The sequence below is a fragment of the Triticum aestivum genome, chromosome 5B (assembly GCF_018294505.1).
Source record: "Triticum aestivum cultivar Chinese Spring chromosome 5B, IWGSC CS RefSeq v2.1, whole genome shotgun sequence".
Taxonomy (NCBI): domain Eukaryota; kingdom Viridiplantae; phylum Streptophyta; class Magnoliopsida; order Poales; family Poaceae; genus Triticum; species Triticum aestivum.
Window position 1 is genome coordinate 712344546 of NC_057807.1, and position 13505 is coordinate 712358050.

Sequence of the window (13505 nt, forward strand, 5' to 3'; positions counted from 1 at the left end):
CCATCCCCTTTGTTGATAATGATGCATATGTAGATAGTTCTGATGTAAGTTTTGCTGGGTACATTTGTACTCACGTTTGCCTATTTTATGTTTTTGCAGAGAGACTTCGGTCTCGCTAGTAGCTCCACGTGGACTTCGACGTTTAGCTTGTTACCTCAGCTACGATCTTGTGCCCTCGGCAGGATCTGGTAGATAGTCAGGCTTTCAAGCCTTTTTCATTTGTAGATGTCTGTACTCAGACATGTTGAGCTTCCGCTTGTGCTTTGATTTGTATGCTCTGAATGTTGGGTCATGAGACTCATGTTTGTAATATCTCGCTCCTCGGAGCCTATTGAATAAATACTTGAGTTGTAGAGTTATGTTGTGATGCCATGTTGTATTTGCACATATCGAGCATATTGTGTGTATGTTATTGAAATGCTTGGTATGTGTGGGATCTGACTATCTAGTTGTTTATTCTTAGTAGCCTCTCTTACCGGGAAATGTCTCCTAGTGTTTCCACTGAGCCATGGTAGCTTGCTACTGCTCCGGAACACTTAGACTGGCCGGCATGTGTCCTTCTTCGTTCCTGTGTCTGTCCCTTCGGGGAAATGTCACGCGATAAATACCAGAGTCCTGTTAGCCCGCTACAGCCCGGTTCACCAGAGTCCTGCTAGCCCAGTGCTACAGCCTGGATTCACTCGCTGATGACCGACATGTTCGATGCTGGGTCATGGATGCCTGTCCCTGTAAGTTTGTGCCACTTTGGGTTTACGACTAGCCATGTCAGCCCGGGCTCCTTATCATATGGATGCTAGCGACACTATCATATACGTGTGCCAAAAGGCGCAAACGGTCCTGGGCAAAGGTAAGGCGACACCCGTGGAAATACCGTGCGTGAGGCCGCAAAGTGATATGAGGTGTTACATGCTAGATCGATGTGGCATTGAGTCGGGGTCCTGACATACTATTATTGGGCTTCATCAAAGAAAGAACATATAAACTTTAGGCAACACTGTGCGCCGGCCGAATGTTTCGGGCGGCTGGGAGCAGCCGCCCGATCAAACGATTCCCAAAACGATCTGCTGTTGGTGCACCGGCCTCAAACGATTCCCAAAACTTTAACATCAAGAAATAGAATATAAAAACTTTAATACGTATGGATCTTCAACTTTTTCAGTTTTTTACATCTGAAGCATCAGCCTCTTGCAAAGAATGTCGCTTCACTATCGAAACCTACCTCTCATGACATCCCAGAAAATAAAAACTTTAACATTAAGGATTAGAAAATATAAAACTTTAATACATATGCATTTCTATTCTTCATTTCAACTTTTTCAATTCTTTTACATCGAACCATATTTTTTCTCTCAAGCATCAGCCTCTTGCAGAGGTCCCGCTTTTCTATCCAAACCTATCTCTTATGACATCCTCTCTACAAAAGGCTCCCGCTTCCCTATCCAAACCTATCTTTTATAACATCTGACATATCTTTTATGACATCTGATTCTATGACATCTGACTCTACATGACACACGGAGCATCACCATAAGGCTATATATTAACCATATATGATGATGCATATTTTAATTATTTTCTATTAGAAGATGTACCAAAAAGCCGTTGTTGTTATTTTGGCTTTCAATTACTTGCAAGATTTAATAGATATCTTCTGCTTTCCTAAACACTAACTTTAATTTTTGCATCCTCGGAATCGGAACAGAAGAGGCAAGTAATAGGCGGGGGCATCTCATAAAAGAAACCAAAAGGGATGTGACTGACTCAAACCCGCCTTAAGAAGAGAGAACACGCCCGAGGGTAGTACTGGAATACGAAAACCAAGAAACGAAGCGTAAACCCTGATCTGCAGTCTCTTTCAAACACTCTGCTTCCACAAAACAGCTATTCTACTAGTATGTGCTTTCCTTGCACCCATGTGTTCGTTATCTCACTAGTACAATACTTGTATATTGTATGTGAAAACATGGATCGTTACATTTGTATACACAGGCACAATACACACTAGACGATGTAGAAAAACAAGCATGTTTATTGAGATTACCGCTCGATACATTCATTGTTCAGCTTGCATAGCTCTTGCAGGAGAACCATCCACGAGGTTTATATCTCTATGCAGCAACACAGCGGAGCAGGATTTGACTCCTTGCAAAAGGAAGTGAAGTGTTTCATGCCCATGCCAACGCATATACCTTTGCATCCGGTGTAATCGTTAACACATGGATCTAGACTCTCGCACAACGTCGGATGACCAGCAGATTCTACAAAGTACAACATGTATGCACATGTATCAAACATTATACACTTTTTTTATAGTTTTATTAAGCTTAAACATTTGGAAAATCCATATCGTAATAGGGAGATGTCTTCCATACCAGTGCTTGCATGACAAGATGGCAAGGTAAACATCATAGCAAGCCCCACCAACGCAACAACCATCCGGCACACGATCATTGACCGGGTTGTATTGCTCTTGGCGATTGCCATGAAAACAAAAAGTAGTATTTATGTTATATCTCCCTTCCTTCTTTTGTTCCTCTATATTCGGTGCCCATAAAATCCTCCGTTTGCTACTATTTATAGGGATGTGCAATAACATCTTAGCTAGTAATGATGTCGAATTCATGTATTCTCCAACACTATTGTTGTCATATCTTACTAATTCTGCATAAATGTTGTTCGCTCTTTTATATAAATGGTATTCATTCCAAATATTAGGCAATGACATTTGCATTTATATTCTTTCATGCGAATGTCACAATATTATTAGAAATGTCATATATTTTGTGTGATCAACTAAATGCCACACATCTATATTGTCTCCCGCATTTGTTTTATATTTCTTTTATGCTTTATAAGTTTTCTTATTTTATTGCCATTGGTGCTAACATAGAGAAGTAGCCTTAGGCATCATCTAAATGTTGTATCTAGACCTCCCATAGTGGGGTATTATAACGCAGCCTCAGGCAATGCTAACTAAGGCATATTGATGACATGACATTGCATTAAATAAGTAAAGAGATGGTATTACTTATCATATTGTATCATAATAAATGAGGTGATAGTATGATTCATGCAAAGTAATAAATGTGGTTATCTAAAATACCAACCTATCATACTATGCACCATGTATTATCTAATATAGCTTGAAGACCTGCGAGTGCACATGGCTAGTTGACAAGCACAATTTGCATGAAGTATAGTAAACTAGTCTATGTATCAAAACAAGGGAGACAAAGGATGGCTACTACCAGTCCTGCAACTACGTTGTCACATATGTAGCTAAGCTTGCACCAAAACCGTAGTTTTGAAAATACTTTATTCCGTCGGTTGCTAGGAATGCGGTAAATAAGGGATTTAACTAAGTTCATAGTTAATTACATACTAAGGCCTCCCACAATGCACTGTCTCTTAACATGTTATCGTAGAAGGTCAAAAAACCTAAGAGACAACTACCTCAATGCATTGTTTCTTAGGGGTTGTATCTAAATTTAATAATTTCGGGCTCATGCTTACATGTGAATGGTCTAGCATATTTTTATCATATCTCTACGTGGAAAGGTTGTATGTTAGCTAAGCTACAATCTCCATCTCTTTCTTCATTTATTATTATGACACATCAACAAAATACTTGTGAAACTGTGCTGAGAAACCTATGTTGGAAGAGCCCTAAGAATGGTCACAATGAGAGTATCCTAGGTAGTATCATGCATGCCAACTAGGCATTTCTGCCGAGGTGGCACACAATCAAATAGTGAAAGAGAGAAATGATTGTCATGATATTATACCATATCACATGATATGATACCATATCATATTAAATGATAATATATTAGTATCTGCCATGCATGACAATAAACGAGGTCACTGTGATTCCAAGCTATGATACTATGCACTTTGGATGTAGTATCATTCATTAGTACAATAATATGTATGATACTAATATATTATACTTTCCCTTATGACCAACCTAAGACTAAGTGGAAGTTGCTTTGGAGGTTTAATGCAATGTTTACTTTAGCAAATGTGGTGTCTAGGTATTGTACCCATAATACTAACTGGATGATCGACATTAATCTACTACACGGGGGTGGTCCCTCAAATAAAATTGCCTGCTAATTGCCCTTGGAACAATCTCAATTGTCCATCAATACGAAAGTAACTATGGAGGTTTAGTGGAGTTGAAGATTCCATTGAAGGTTAAAATCTTCATGTGGTATCTTCGGAGGGGAGTTTTGCAACCAAACACAACATCGCCTATCACAATTGTCAAGGAAGTAAGAAGTGTAACTTTTGTACTAATAATGAGACAATCAAACACCTCTTTTTCAGTGCAAGTTTGCGCGCTCTACGTGGTCAGTCATCCAAATAGCATCCAATTTTGTATCCACCCACAAGTGTTGCCAATTGTTTTGGTCATTGGTTGGACCGTGTTCCAAATAGGTTCAGAAAGCTTATAAAGGTGGGAGCATATGCCTTATTATGGTAGCTTTGGCTATGTAGAATTGATTTGGTTTTAGTGGCAAAAAAATCCTTCGTAGGTCATTTTTCGTTGTACACACTCTCTTTGTATGTGGTCTACACTACACCAAACCAAGTACCAACCGTTGTTCAGGGTGGTGTGTGTGTGGTTGGAGCGGTGGCCACATAGATTTTTACCTAAGATAGGTGGCAACAATAATATCCGGATCTCCCCACCACCTCCTTTGATATAGGCATAGTGTCAGTCCCAAATGACTCTTCTATTGTCGATGTGTTGGTTTTTTATTTTCTTTTCTCAGATTGTTGGTTGATACGTCTCCAACGTATCTATAATTTTTGATTGTTTCATGCTATATTATCAATATTGGATGCTTTATATGATATTTTATATCATTTTTTGAGATTAACCTATTAACCCAATGCTCAGTGCCAATTTTTGTTTTTTGCTTGTTTTTGGCATTTTTAGAAAATCAGTACCAAACGAAGTCCAAACACGATGAAACTTTACCATGATTTTTTCTGGACCAGAAGGGACCCGAGAAGGTTATTTAGGAGGCCACAAGAGATACGAGAGAGCCACGAGCTCACAGGGCGTGCCCCTGAGCTTGTGGGCCCCTCGCAGCTCCGTTTGGCCTAATCTCACTCTATAAATTAACATATATTCCCAAAACAGCAGAGAGCTACCCGAAACACTTTTTTCGCCGCCGCAAGCCTCTGTTCTTCCATGATGCCATCTGGAGGCCTTTTCTGGTACTCTTTCGGAGGGGGAATCGGTAAAGGAGGGCTTCTACATTATCCTTGCTGTGTTTCGATGATGCGTGAGTAGTTCACCACAGACCTACGGGTCCATAGCTAGTATCTAGATGGCTTCTTCTCTCTGTGATCTTCAATACAATGTTCTCCTCGATCTTCTTGGAGATCTATCTGATGTAATCTTCTTTTGCGGTGTGTTTGTTGAGATTCGATGAATTGTGGGTTTATGATTAGGTTATTAATTGAAAGTAATTGACTCTTTTCTGAACTTTATTATGCATGATTGTTATAGCTTTGTTTTTCTTTCCGATCTATCCCTTTGGTTTGGCCAACTAGATTGATTTATCTTTAGTGGGAGAGGTGCTTTGTGGTGGGTTCAATCTTGCGGTGTCCTCAACCAGTGACAAAAGGGGAGCGAGGCACATATTGTATTGTTGCCATTAAGGATAAAACGACGGGGTTTAATCATATTGCTTGAGTTTACTTTGTTTACATTATGTCATCTTGCTTAAGACGTTACTCTGTTTGTTGTGAACTTAATACCATAGATGCATTCTGGATAGCGGTTGATTGGTGGAGTAATAGTAGTAGATGCAGGTAGGAGTTGATCTACTTGTCACGGACGTGATGCCTATATACACGATCATTGCCACGAATACGTCATAACTATGTGTTTTTCTACCAATTGCCCAATAGTAATTTGTCTACCCACTGTATGCTATTGTTTCAAGAGAGAAGCTTCTAGAGAAAACTATGGCCCCGGTGTCTACATTAATAATATTAGTAAAACTAAAAATACCTTGCTGTAATTATTTTACTTTTTTTTTGTTTTGCAATTTACCTATCTATCTATACAAGATTTAATCCTTGCAAGTAACGAGTTCAAGGGAATTGACGACCCTCTTGCCTGTGTTGGGTGCAAGTATTTGCTTTTGTGTGTGCTGGTGTTGTTCACTTGGTTTTGGTTGGTGCTCCTATTGGTTTGAGAACCTTCGTCCTCACTGAGGAAAATACTGATATTTACTGTAATGCTTCACCCTTTCTCTTCAGGGAAAATCCCAACACAACTCACAAGTAGCATTAGTGTATGACTATGTGCATTCTAGTTACGTAGAGGTCAGGTGTTGTTCATCATGCTTTTCTCTCCTCTTGATGCCCACAAACAGTGATATGATGGTGCATCCCCTTGTTCCTTCATGGTTTGAACTTGCAAGTCTCCACAGATGATGAGCGTGTTGCAACCATCACCGAGTCACATCGAGGATGAGGATTATCAATGACATCACCTCCTAAAGCTTCACCCTCTCGTCTTCCAAAATAAAAATCCCTTCTCCCTCTCTGGATGAAGCAACCATTAAGTGCTCGATTTAGAATTTGATCTAGTAGGAATGAGAAACAAAAAGGAATGAAGAGAGAAGAGCATATGCGGTTTTGAGAGGATAAGAAAGCAACATGTGGTGGGGAAGAAATCACCACATTTCTAATGTCCCACATCTCAAATACTATTTTTCTCGTATACAAAACAACAATTGTAATCTTGGAAAAAGTTTAGTATGTATACTAATGCGAGCTCAAAATGGAAACATGGAGCAATTCAAATTTATGAAAAACAAATGAAAATCTTCTGTTCTACATGTCGTGCAGAGAAAATTCACCGCTTTATCTACAAAAAAGACAATTATATTATTCTGGTCATTATCAAGTCTAAATCCAAAAAAGTGCAATGCATTTTTCCTCTTTTAAGAAAAGAAAAGTGAATAAGAATGATGAATTATTTCAACTAGGTAAGTGAGTTTGTGTGTTACTTACAAATAAAAATTACACCTTTTGAAAGGCCAGATTCACATATTTGGTTGACGCAGTAGTTCGGTTTCCTTCGTGGGATCTTGACTGGATAGCGAGTACTAGAATAAAATATCAAAGGGGAGCTAACTTGTACATGATTGAATTACAACAAGATTCTTTCTTTTTTAGGGTTTGTTCAAAGACGGGGATGTATCTAGTGCACCGGGGCAATTTGTGCTACCGATGTACCAGTCGTCCGTTGCATATTGAAAAATGTTCGAAAAAAATCCGAAAAAAATCTAGTGCATTGACACAACATCAATGTATGTTGTCACAAAAATTTAAATAAATATTTCAAACGTTGCTCAAGATGAAAAAATAACAAATTTGACACTGAATAATACATAACACAAGTTGGGCTTCAGTTTTGGCCCATTAGCACATTGAGGTCAAATTTATCATTTTTGTATCATATGCATTGTTTTGAATTTTGATTTGAATTTTTGTGACAAGATATACATTGATGTTGTGTCGATACACTAATTTTTTTTTCTGATATTTTTGAATATTTTTAAATGTGCAACGGGCTCCGGTGCATTGGTAGCACCAATTGCCTTGGTGCACCAGATACGCTCCCGCTCAAAGACATGATTTGGGATGCAGTGGCTGCCAAAGATTCTTAGATTCAATAAAAAGACACAAAACATGTAAACTTTGGAAGTTCAAATTCGATAAATTGGAGGCTTTGAAGAAAATTTGAGAACCAAGAAGAGACACCTAAACATGTAAAATTTGAGATTGTATGAAAGTCATCGTAATCGTCTCGCAGTCGTCTGGACCTCTCCTACCACTGAACCCACATCACCGAAAAACTGAAATAAATTCAGAATAAATGCGAGCACCAGGTTTTGAAGTCTGATAGACGTGTGTGCGTTTATAAGGGTGAGTGTATGTGCGTATATATGTGCGCTTGTGTTTGTACTATGTTAAAAAAAGTTCACGGTAACATATACAGTACATAACACGCTATAGTATTACTCATATAATGTGGTGCGCTGCTGTCCACCATAGAACGCGGCGTATAGGTAGTCCCACCGTATACATGTATATTCTATTTGACGCTCCCAAGCGTCAAACGTTATGGCTTCGCTAAATGCGGTGTATAGGCGGGCCGGTCTTTCTCTTTTGTTTTTTCTTTTTAGTTTTATTTTACTTTTTAATCTATTCATAAATGATTATTGAAATGTTCAAGATTTAAAGTTCGTTCGAAATTTTAAAATACCTTTTTTTATTTTTAGGAAAATTTGAGATTCCAAAATGTGCTCATGTTTCTAAACAATGTTTATTTCTTTTTTTAAAAAAGTTCAAGATTCCAAAATTTTCTCATGTCTTCAAAAATAATGTTCGCTATGTATGGAAAAAAATCATAGTGTATAGAAATTTTTTCCAATGGACATTTGAAAACAAAAGTTCACCATATATTAAGAAAGTTTAGTGCATATTTTAAAATTCAGGTTTAAAATAAAATTGCTCAAAAATTTGTATTTTATTGCTTTTGTTGCTACTCCCTGATCCATATTACCTATCGCTCAAACAAATGTATCAGGATGTATTTTTGTGCTAGATACATTCGTTTGAGCAACGAGTAATATGGAGCGGAGGGAGTAGTTTTTAGCGTGTTGTGCTACCTTTTACTACCCTAACACCATCAACTCAGGTGTGGCTATTCCGCACGATAGAATCCTAAAGGTCTCGTGCTTGATTCTCCCTCACAGTCCCATTTTTTGTTTTTTGTTTTACATTTCAAACTAGAATGGGCCAGCCTAGTCGGGCTGCTTTCGTGCGTCCAATAGGATCTGGAATACTGGTATTGCTCTTTTTAGGGTCTTCTAAAAAATTCTTTTTAGGGGTAATACTAGTAAAGAGTATGCATATTAACCTAGGAGAGGATGCTAGCACTATATCTCGCTTATAGCGTGATGTATGCCAGGGTGACCTAAAGGTTTTTCCCCTTGGCCCATTTTTTGGTACACCGTTCGCTCAGGGTTTTCTATCATTCGTGTTTTGACAACTCGATGTAGACTTTAGGTGTTTTTTTCATTCACCTGAAGGTTTTGCACAATGTATGTTCGCTCCTGCTCCAGTTTTCTCCATTTTTTCTTTTCCTTTTTCTTTGTTTCTTATTGTTTCATCACTAGTTTTCTTGGTTTTTCTCTATTTGATATTACTTCAGTTTTCTTTGGTTTTTCTCGGTTTTCATGGCGTTCTCTTTTCTTTCTTCTGTTCTTTGCTTTTCTTTGTTTATTCTTGGGCCTTTTTTATTTTTCTTTGTTTTTCATTGGTTTTCCTTGTTTCTTTCTTCTGTTTCATTGATTTTCTTTATTTCTGTTTCTTTTTTAAGAGTAGTATTTATTGTTCTAGGTTTTCTTTGGTTTTATAACCGTTTTGACTGAGCTATCTTCTCTATATGTTGTTTGCATTGTTTTCCTTGGTTTTTTTATGTATGTTTTTCATCAACATTTGAAACATTTATTTTTATACATGTTAAACTTTGTTAAAATACATAATGTTAGAAAATAAATGTTTTTATGTCTTCATTTTTTGTATACATCAAGAATATATTTTTTATACATGTTTAATTATTTTTCTAATACAATGATTAAAATTTCTTTCAAATGCATTTTTGATGTCTACTTTTTTCATATATATCTGAAACATTTAATCAATATACATTTCACATTTCCCAAACACATGGTTAACATTTTTTATAATGGCACGTACAGTTTTTTTTAAGCGGGTAAACATTTTTAGGAAGTCACAAACATGTTTTTTTTTCTATGCTACCAACTTTTTTCACATACATTGAGAGATTCATTTAACATACATTTATGCATTTTTGAAATACTTGATTATTTTTCTCATGCAGGAATGCCTTTGAGTCGGAGCATTGTGCGTGCATGGAGGACTTGTCGATTGCAATTTAGAGAACAAAGTTTGCTATTCATGTGGGGATGGACTCTCTAGCAGCAGTTAAAATGATATATGAGAAGAATACGGATAGATCCATCTTTGCTTCCTTGGTGTGGGAGATCAAGCGTCTCTTGAGTCTTCGGACAACCTTTGTATGGCATATTTCTAGTGGCCAGAACCTTATTAGTGATTTCTTGGCTAAATTTGCTAGAACAGAAAGTAGAACAATAGTTTGGTTAAACTCTGGCTTGTCACAGGTACTTGATATCTCTGTATTGCAGATTGTGGTGATTCTGCCATTTGAGTGATACATTTTTCAACTATAAAAAAAGTTCACTTTAATATTTTGAAACACGTGAACATTTTTAAAATGGCATATAATATTTCTTATACATTTATACAATTTACTTTATATACATTTAGTTCTTTTCAAATAAATTATTAAATTTTTAAGTTCATATATATCTTTTGAAACACGTGAACATTTTTAAAGTGTCACCACATTTTTTAATTTGCTATCATATTTTTCAATTAAGCAAACAATTATTTACATTATGTTATCTTTTTAAAATTCACTATTTCGTTTTTATTTCCTTTAGTTTTCTTGAATATATATTTATATACAATATTTTTAGAAAATTGTAATAAGGTAAAAAATGATAAAATAACAAAGGAAAAAGTAGGAGAAAAGACGAGCATACATCGTACCTTCCTGGGATGGCCCATTTGCAACAGCTCGAGTCGAGCGATGTATAGCCCGCCTGGAGTTTGGGCCACATGACCATGGTGGTTATCGTGTCTGCATGGGCCCAGGTCCGACCCGTATATGTCTACTATATATTTTATTTTTATTTTTTATTTTGAGAAGTATATATCTACTATTCTTCCTCTTTTCTTGAGTTGGATATATGTCTACTATTCTGATTCTCTGCTCCAGTTTTAGATCAGTTCAAAACAGACTCACATTTTTCTCCAATCCTAGTTTAGATTTCGAGATGAATAAATTGGCACAAATGGCATGAAAACAGGAGGTTTAGGGCAAATACAGTTTTGGACTGATTCCAGTTTATGAAAAAAAATGTATATAACATTACTAAACATCTGACTTCAATTACAAAAAAAGGTTGCATGGAGCTCTTGTCATCTACTTATCCTATCAAGACATTCGATGGAACAATTAGTTAGTCTACACGCATGCGTGTGTGGATAACAGGAATGTCATCTCACAGTTTGTCAAGATCTCGTGGATAGAATCAAATAATGGAATTTTTAGGCTTCTGCTTGTGGTTCGTTGCTCATGATTATTTCGGTCTAATTATGTTGTCGCATAACGCGTGCGTCCGCAGTGTACTTGGATTTCCTGAGTTATCTTTTTTCCAAAGCTCACAAATGCATACGCACATCCACCCTTGTAAAAGTACACACACACACACATTCTATCCATATACTTCCAGGAGGATGAGCCAGCGAATCTTGAAATTGATGAAGTCACCAGAGAGACCTCATAGTTGACGGGCATGACATACCAGTAAAAAAATAGCGCTAGAAAGTATGGAATAACTTCAGAAAATGCGAGCACACATGCTAACTCTTGAACTTGAATCCGGGTTGGCAACTTCCACCACAAGGAATCTAGCGTCCAACATATCGTTATTTTTTCCTTTCAGAGTTATCCTGGTCTAGACTTGGTTCATTTCACCTGCTATATACCTAAATTACATATTTTTTCAAATACTAACATGATATATTATACTCTTGCAATGAATGAATTGGTATCATCTTGTATTTTGCTATCTCATTGCGGAACTCAAATCAAATTGGTGTTCATATATGCAACATATATTGTTATACAAAACTGTTGTCAATTATAGCGAAGCTCTTTAATTTTGGACCAATCTCAATGTGTCAAACACACCGCTTTGGTCGAAAGAAAACAAGCATCTTTATTCAGATTGGCTTTTTATGCATTACATGCATAGAATTATTCAGCATTGCATAGTTCGAGCAAAGGAACCATTAACTTATGTTTCTACCCTATGCAGCAACATAGTGGAGGATGAGTCTCCTTACAAAAGGGACTGGCAAAAGGCATGCCTGTACCCGCACATATAGTTTTGCATCCAGCGTCATCACATGGATCTAGAGGCTTGCACTTCACCTCTACAAAATACAACATGTAAACAAGAATCTTTTTCTTATAAGTTTAATGAATTTAAAACATTTGGAAAATGTGCAAGAAACAGGGAGATATGTTACACACCATTGCTTGCATGGCACGATGGCAAGGTAGAATGCACTATAGCAAGAGCCACGAAAGATACAACCAGTGGGTACACGATTGTCGGCCGTGTTGTACTGCTCTTGACAAGTGCCATGGGAACAAAGAGATTACTTTTCTATTCCTCCTTCCTTCTTTTGTAAATGTATGCTTGGTACCAATAAACTCCTTATTTGCTACTATTTATAGGGAGCCACAATAATATCTTACATTATGAGTTCGCATTCATGCATGTGCTTCTCCTATGACTATTGTTGCCATATCTTGATGATTCTACATAAATGTGATACACCCTCTTATATTAATGATATTGTTTCACATTTATTTATGTGGTAATGCAAGTCTTTATAGAGTCGCAATTAAAAAATTAGGCAATGACCTTGCATTTATATCTATCATGCATGGTATTAATGTCACAACATTATAAAAAATTTAGTATAGATCTTGTTTGGCTAAATAAATGTCACACGTGTACTTTTGTACTCTCTAACATACTGTTATTGCGAGAAAGAAGAACAAAACCGGTAACGAGGAGACCAATATAGTGAGCATGAGAATGACTAAAGAGGATACCGATACATCTCACCTCGGGTTTTGTAAAGTATGTGAAGCAAAGGGAATAACACATGATAGCCAAATGTTTACTCGAATGTCATTCCTGTACTCATAGGGATCGATATGGACGTCCACGGTTCCACTATCGGTCATTGAACGAAAAGGGTTTTGTTCATGTCTATATTTTACCGAACCTACAGGGTCACAAGATTAAGGTAATCACGATCTACTCAGTGTTAGTTAGACAGGAGTAATGAGGAAATAATTATGAAATAGTTTTATTAATATTCAAAATAGTTTCAATATAGGAACAGGAAGCGTTTCAGGGTCACCAGAAGGGTTTCGGGGTTTATCGGGTAATGCCGATAAATAATATATATGTCGAAAATATTTCTGGAGATGTTAAATTAATAATAAAAGGCTCTAATAATAGTTAGGAGGCTTTTATATTCGATTAAATATCAATGGGCCTTAAAAGGCCAAGTGGTGGAAAGGATATTGGGCCACTTGGGCCCAATAGGAGAGGCGCCCCCTTGCTTCTTGGAGAAGCCAAGGGGTGGCCAACTGGTGGGGGAAACCCCCTCCTTGGCCGGCCAAAGGGGGAAGGTCCCCTTCCTCTCCTCCAACCTATATATACTAGAGGTTTTGGGCATTTTGATACACAAGTTTTTGGAGCCTCCTCTAG

General features: G+C 37.1%; 1 long non-coding RNA gene across 1 annotated transcript; it reads right to left on the reverse strand.

The window, feature by feature from the left end:
• Nucleotides 1-1884: 1884 nt before the first annotated feature.
• LOC123117894 (uncharacterized) lies at nt 1885-2550 on the reverse strand. The gene is made up of 2 exons (XR_006457554.1): nt 2373-2550; nt 1885-2258 (listed from the first exon to the last, which is right to left on the reverse strand). It is a non-coding gene; the product is annotated as an uncharacterized lncRNA (long non-coding RNA).
• Nucleotides 2551-13505: the final 10955 nt, after the last annotated feature.